Here is an 8,178-nt window from a genome sequence, read left to right as displayed (position 1 = left end):
CGACCCTGGGTACAACATCCCTAAACTCTGCTCTGTCCTGTGCCAATCGCACTGTCTCCAACACACCCATCCTGATTAAAATGTAAGTTATATTAAAAATATGTTATATTTAAAATATAAGTTCTATTTAAAATATGAGTTCTATTTAATATATAAGTTCTATTTAAAATATAAGTTATATTAAAAATATGTTATATTTAAAATGTAAGTTATATTTAAAATACAAGGGGATCCCTGGGGGTGTGGGTCGTGTATTCTCTCAGATGCTCAGAGCAAGTTTTGCCATTTGCATCCACAGGGATGTTGATGCAGAAGAAATTAATGCCTGACAAACTTCTGGTGAAAAAGGAGCCAAATAAATTGCTACGGAACTTGGTTTTGCTTGCACAACACAGGAGAACGTCAAAGGTCAGAGGTGAGTCCACAGACATGGAAGTTGAGATGTTGATTATATTACACAGACTGTGAGAAAAATCACACCAGTCTGTCTTGGAAAAGTTCAACCAGAGGGTTCCTTTCAGGCCAAGATGGGGAGACTCGATGTCATAGACTTGGGGCATGTGGTCAGGAGTGTCCAGTCCTCAGAGACGGGAAAGTGAAGGGTCAGAGAGAGAGACAGATCCTCCATGAGACAGATCGATAGAGTGACTGCAGCCATGGACCGGAGCCAGTCAGAGAGGGCTAGAGATGTCACCGGACAGGATCTGTTGCCCATAGCCTTGCTAAGAATGATATTCAAGTCAACAGCATCTAACAGCAATTCAATGCACGGGACGCCTCAGACTTGGACGAGTCCAAAGTGAAAATGATGGAGAAAGACTCATTCAGGAGACGGGTTGACACAGTGAAGGTATTGGAGACTGTAAAAATAGGGCCAGGTAAGGGCATGGTGTTAGGACACTGAAGAGTGTGGTTGAGACATGCATATAACACCAAGAGTTACAGAGAAAAACACCAGTAAGGCCTTGCCTGCCTGCAAATTGGAATCTCTGTCCCCACGAGGACTTGCTTACAGTTTTTTGATTCTTTGGGATGTGACAGGTGGGGTTGGGAGCTGGTTGGAGGGAGGCAGATGCCAGCCCAGACCCCCACCCCACTCCCAGGGAGATTCTCTGATGTGGTGAATGCATGTGGGATTGTTCTCCATGCAGATGAGAAGGTAAGATTTCTGCTTACTTTCTTTTCTTTTTTTTTTTTTTGGGGGGGGGCGGGAGCTTCGTTCCCTTCAGGGGCCATAAATCTAAAAAAAAAAATTAAAAAATGAGGCTTTGATTCTGCAGGAAAGGGTGGTAGGACGTCTCGGGGAGAGGCCAGGCAGCCCCGCCAGCGAACCTTTGATGTGGTGAGAACACACGTTGGTTGCAGAGTCCCCAGGAAGCACCAGAAATGGGAGGTGGGGGGACCAGTTGGATTTGCAGGTTGGGGAGAGTGAGCAAAGGAGAAAGGAACAGGCTGATAACTGAAAGGTCAAGAGTTGGAACCTACCAGCCAACTATGAGGGAAAAAGCGGAGGCCGTCTGCTTTCTGGAAAAGATTCACAGCCTTGGAGACCCTACAGGGTGAGCTCTGCTCTGTCCTATGGGGTCGCTGAGGGTCAGAATCAATTTAACAATATTAATAACAGTCTTATTATTCCTTCTGCCCTCAGTTTTCCTTGAATCCCGCGGAGACTTTCTGGACAATGCAGAATAAGCAATATTTCCATTTGTGATTTCAAGGTGTAGTATCCAACCAGACAGAAGGAGTTAGAGCCTTAATCTCTGGTCACATGAAGGCCCCTGGGTCTATTCACAGTTCACAAATGTGATTTTCTCCAGCCTGCTTGGACGGATGGGTAAGAGATCCCGAAACGCGTGTGAGGGTGCAACAACCACTAGTCTCGCCTTGTCTGGAGTGAAGAAGAACATTCAAAGATGGACTGAAACTTTTGTGCAAAGGATTCATGGTTCCACCAGGTCCTGGTCAACTGTAATCCAAGAAGCTTCCAGCTCACAGCTCATTGTTAGCTAAAGATGACAAATCTGATCAGCTCAGACCCAATTGTGAAACAAAAAAAAAAAAAACAAAACAAAACCAAAACACCAAACCCAAATAACCAAAGAGTCCACACCCAACCTTCACCAAGGCAAGAGAAACCATCTTCCAGAATTCAACCTCTTCACACATGAGCCTCAAAACACGTCTTTGTAGTTGTTGTTCTTTTTTTAAAAAAATATTAATTTTAATGAACATTTACAGAGATTTTGGATTTCCATTCATTCATTGTTGCACTATTTTCTCTACCCCTCCTCCCCAGTTCGTTCCTGTGACCCATAGTGATCCTATGTACAGTAGCTCTGAAGCCTGAAGCCTGCCTGGTCCTAAGACCTCACTAATTTCAACACACCAACCTCCATGGCCCCAGTCACTGAATCAATCCATCTCATCCAGGGTCTTCCTCTCCTGCACTGTCCCTCCACCCTTCCAAGCATGATGTCCTTCGCCAGGGACCTCTCTTTCCAGTCCACATTCCCAAAGGAAGTGAGACAGAGCTTCAAAATTTAAGCCTCCAAGGAGAGACTTGGTTTCACCCTCTCCAAGACAAATCTATTTGTTTTCTTGGCCGTCTACGGTATGTTCAAGACTCTTCTTCAGCACCACAATCCAAAGTTCAGTCTGTTCTGAATGACTTGGCAAAAAATAAAGACCCCAAGGACTGATGAAATGCCAATTGATGTATTTCAACAAAGAGATGCTGGCCTGGATATGCTCATCAAGTTGTGCCAAGAAATATGGAGGACAATGGCTTGGCCAATTGACTGGAAGAGACCAATATTTATTCCCATTTTTTTAAAAAATTGGTGACCTGACAGAGTGTGGAAATTATCAAACCATCTCATTAATAATATCATGCTAAGGACTTTCTTTCATAGGGTCACTATGAGTCGCTTACGACTTGACGACACTTAACAACAACGAAAACATAGAGAGATCAGAAAATGATGCTACCAAGCCAAAGGTGGGTGACTTTATTCCATGATCCTTGAGTCTGTTTTTAATTGTTTTTGGTCAAACATTCTTCTAAGTCTTGTAACCCTGGTCTGTCCACTTGCTGTACAGAGGTAACCTGTGGTTGCTGTGAAGTTGAACATAGTGACACAGATGAGTCAAATGCGATAATGGTCATCCATGGTGGACAGTGTTTGGTGGAGCTCCCCGATTAAAACAAGCTTGGAAGCAGGAGTGGCATCCACTTCCAAAATAGCCTCAGAGAACCCTATGAACTTGGAGAAACAATGAAAGTTATACAAGTGTTGAGGACTTTCCTTCATAGGGTTGCTATGAGTCACCTATGACTTGACGGCACTTAACAACAACAACAACATTACTAATATCACACATTAGCAAAATATTATTTTATTATTGCATTATTATTGTTTTATTTTACTATTTTATTTTTTATTTTATTGTATTTTATATTTTATTTTATTATTTCTTCTGAAGATTATCCAGAAATGACAAGAAACGTACACTGACCCATCGTAACAGCACTCAAGAAATCAGACACGTTGCATTGTGCAAACGTGCTCTCAAAGACATGTTAAAATGCCAAAGAGCAAGGACAGTACTTTAAAGACTGAGGTGTGCCTGACCCAAATCGTGGTATTTTTTTCCACTTCTTTTGCATCTGAGAGAGGGATAATGCATAAAATCAACCAACGAGGATGCCTTTGAGATGTGGTGTTGGGGGGAAAAAATTCCGGACTATGCCATGGACTGTCAAAAGAACACACAGATAATGTCTTAGAAAAATTGCCACCACGGTGCTCTTTCAAGGTAAGGGTATTGAACTTTCAGGTCAGATCACGTTGAGCATCTTTTCAGGAGGGACTGATTCTTGGAAAATAACATTATGCTGGTAAAAGAGGGAAGTCAGAGACAAGAGAGGAAGACCCTTCACACCAGGTAGATGGACATAGTGACTTCAGGCATGGGATTGAGTGTGTCAGAGAGAGTGAGGGTACTCCAGGACAGGACAGGGTTTACGTCTGTGCGTAGCCGTCAGTCACAACAAAACTACTAAAAACAACAAGACAAACATTACACCATCATTGCCAGGGGAGTGGAGAAATAGCATTTGATTACCACCGCGCTAAATCCAGCTCAGGAAATGGCAATAAATACCCATTTCGATTGGAGCTTCATCAAAGAGACACCTCATTGGACTCCCTCCTCCTGTGTGTCTCCAGGCCAGACGGCTGGCAGTTCCGGTTTACCTCTGCCTCCATCAAACCCTGTCCTTCTAAAGAGAAAGTGGCACGGAGCTGGAAGAACACATGAAGATTAATGAGTTCTCGACCCCGTGGAAATCAGAGGCACCTGGTGGGGGGGGGTGCCCTGGGCTCTCACTCTTTTTTATTAGCAGTCGTGTTTAATCAATGCCAGCAAGAACATTTCTTTCTCTCTCTCTATCTCCCTCGCTTCCCGGCTCTGGCTGTCCCAAGGACAGGAAGGTCAGAAACTACTGGACAGGATATGTCAGGCTCTAATTGAAGAGGTTTTCAGCTCAGCTGGGGGTGGTGGAGGAAAAGAAATATCATTCAAACAGAGGGATACAGCAGACAAAAGTTCTCTTAAGTAGGACATGTGTCCAAAGACCAGGGAATCAAGAGATCCACGAGGTGGACCAGGTTCTGAGGACCACAGAGGCAGATCTACGAAGTAGATCTAATGTCTGAGGATCATAGAGTCAAGAGATTGACCAGGTAGACTAGGTGTCTGAGGACCGTGGTGTCTGAAGAGAGAGGAAATCATTGAGGTGGACCAGGAGTTTGAGGATTTTGTAAATAGGTCCATGAGGGAGGCGTCCAAGGATCATGGAGACATATTTGTGAGGCAGACCAGGTGTCAAAGAATGACTATGGTAGTCTTCCTACTAAAGAAGGCCAGGTGTCTGAGGATCATGGTGTCTGAAGACCATAGAGAGAGGAGATCTCTGAGGTGGATCAGGTGTCTGAGGATTTTATAAGCAGGTCTATGAGTTAGGTGTCCAAGGATGATGGAGACAGATCTATTAGGCAGACCAGGTGTTGAAGAACCATGAAGAGGATATAAGATAGACCAGGTGTCTGAGGACCATGGAGACAGGAGACCTACCAGGTAGACCATTGGTGAAGACCATACAGAAAGTCCATTCCTCTTAGACATTGTGGTAAAACTATGAGTTCAGAGTCCATGCCCAGGTGATTGAATTTCTCATGCTTGCATTTCATACGCATGCTCAGATGAGCCACCCAGGGCACCTGGAAGCAGGCCACCTCCATGCACCACGAGGACCCTGCAGACAGATCTCTGAGTTAGACCAGGTGTCTGAGGACCATGGAGACAGATCTATGAGGTAGGCCAGGTGTCGAAGAACCATGAAGAGGAGATTTATAAGGTAGACCAGGTGTCTGAGGACCATGGAGACAGGAGACCTACCAGGTAGACCATTGGTGAAGACCATGCAGAAAGTCCGTTCCTCCTAGACTTTGTGGTAAAGCTATGAGACCAAGTCCATGTCCAGGTGATTGAATTTCTCATGCTTGCATTTCATACGCGTGCTCAGATGAGCCACACAGGGTACCTGGAAGCAGGCCACCTCCATGTACCACAAGGACCTAAGCAGGCCACCTCCATGCACCATTGATGGTCAGATAAGCATTGTCTGCTCAGAGCCAGCTGTGAGGAGAAAAATCCATCGGTGGGTGTTAAGAAGTCAGATGGGCTGGATCCTCCTGTCCAGCAAGATGGGTGACCCGGGTCACTCACTACTAACTGGCTCTTTGTCTCTCTTGCTTCCAAAAGTGCTAAGAGGCGATTTTGATACAAAATATGATTATTATGGTGTTTCATGTCAGCCAATTTGGCCTCTTGCTGTTTCCACTGGAGATGCATGCTTGCAACCAAGATGCTCATTTGAGAGAAGGATACGGACATTCTCTCTCACATACATCAGGGATGTGGTCAAGAGGGGCCAGACCTCAGAGAAGGACACCCTGCTGTGGAAGGTGGATGGTCAGACACAGAGAGGAAGACCCTCTATGAGATAGACGGACACAATGACTGTAGCCATGAGGCTTGAGTATATCAAAGACGATGAAGATAGAACAAAACAGGACAGGGTTCAGATCTATAATTTATGGGGTCTGTCTGCATCATAGTCAACGCAATCACATCGAACAACCCTCTTACTTATAATACACATTATTGAACACTCCCACACAGAAGCACGCCCCGCTGCAAACCCAAGGCTCCTGTTGGCATCTGTTTATGCATTTATTGTTCAAAAGACAGGCTGTAAAAAGCAGGGAGAATCATTTTGTCGACTCACACGCGGCATCGATCTAAAAGACCTCATAAATTCTCTTCCAGAAACCTGAAATTCCAGCAAAATAAAGTCATGTGTACATGGCACCTTTAAGTAAGTGTTTGCCATGGTGGCCTAGGGGTAAGAAGCTGTGCTGCAATCCTGAAGGCACACGCTTCAAGTTCATCGGTATCTCTGCTGGGGACGGATGGGTCATCTCTGCCCATGCGATTCACTGCCTCTGAAAACCTGCCAGAGGATCAGCTGTCGGTTGGTTGAAGGACCTCTCTAAAGTACTTAAGAGCAATGGTGTCTCTCTGGAGACTAAGGTGCACCTGATACAGGCCATGGTCTTTGCAATCACTTGTTATGCATCAGAGAGTTGGACAATGACTAGGGAGAATAGAAGGAGAATTGGTGCCTTTGAGCTGTGGCAAGGATTCTGGGGCTTCGTCTGACATACTTTGGACATGTTGTAAGGAGGGACAGGTCCTTAGAGAGAGACATCCTGCTTGGGAGGGTGGAGGGATAGAGCGGGAGGGGAAGACCCTCTATGAGGTGGATTGATTCAGTGACTGGGTAATCGGGATGGGTGTGTCAGAGGCAGTGCGATTGTCACAGGATAGAGCAGGGTTTAAGGCTGTTGTACATAGGGTTGCTATGAGTCTCAAGAGATTCGACAGCACATAACAACAACAACAACATGCAACCATGGACTGGAGCATATCGGAAACGGTGACAGTGATTCAGGGCAGGGAGAGGGCAGGCCTGGGGTCTGAAGGGTCACTACGAGGCATAGCTAGACAGTCCCTATCAACAAGTTGCATTCAAGCAAAGCTCAGCCTTTGGGCTTTTGTTGGATTTCAGAACATCTACAAAAATCCCCAAACAATCCAAGAGGATGGTTCCAGTAAACTTAAAAATAAAAATAAAATAAAAATAAATTCCAAAACATCGCAACTGGCTTGACTGAGTCCATAAAATGCTAATTCCTCTAAATAATCTCCCTCCGTTCGGGTCCTATTGGCCCAGCCTCCAATTAGAGACAGCTTCAGTGAAACAAAAACATAAGCATATGGTGCTTTGTGGTTATGTAATCATGATAATTTATAGATGTTGTTGTTGTTAAGTGCCGTAGAGTCACAGACGACTCATAACGACCGAGTGAATGAAAGACCTGAGTACTGTTCGTAGAGTTTCCAGAGGCAAGCTGTTTTGGAAATAGATGCCACTCCTGTTTCCAAGCTTGTTTTACTTGGAAACTCCACCATGGGTAACTAGTATTGCATTTGACACATCAGTGTCACAGTATTCAGCATCACCACAACCACGAGTTACCTTCTTACCGCAAATGCACAGACAAGTGCAAGACCACTTAGAAGAATGTTTGACAAAAAACAATTAAAACCAGGCCTGAGGGCTGCAGATTAAAATCACTCACCTTAGGCTTGGGAGCATCACTTTCTATCCACCAGGCCCACAGAGTTCTCCCTGCGTTGCTGTTGTTAAGTGATATCAAGTTGTAGATGACTCATAGCAAGCCTATGAAAGAAAGATTTGAACACTGATTTTAAAATAGGAGACCTTACCTCACTTCTCTTAATGAATCAACATTCCACTCTACTGCTCACCGATCCCAGCCAACAGCTTCTGTAGAACCAGCTCTTTTAGACAACTTTCAAACTGGTCTCCTGTGCCACACTGCCTACTCAATTTATAGACACACACACACACACACACACACACACACACACACACACACACACAATGTATGTATCTATACAGGTATATACACATACATATGTATCTATACATACATATGTATCTATACAAATATAATATATATGCGT

The sequence above is a fragment of the Elephantulus edwardii genome, unplaced genomic scaffold, assembly GCF_000299155.1.
Source record: "Elephantulus edwardii isolate Elephantulus edwardi_28Jun2011 unplaced genomic scaffold, EleEdw1.0 scaffold00490, whole genome shotgun sequence".
Taxonomy (NCBI): Eukaryota; Metazoa; Chordata; class Mammalia; order Macroscelidea; family Macroscelididae; genus Elephantulus; species Elephantulus edwardii.
The sequence above is the reverse complement of the archived record's forward strand: the minus strand, read 5'-3'. Positions refer to the sequence as shown.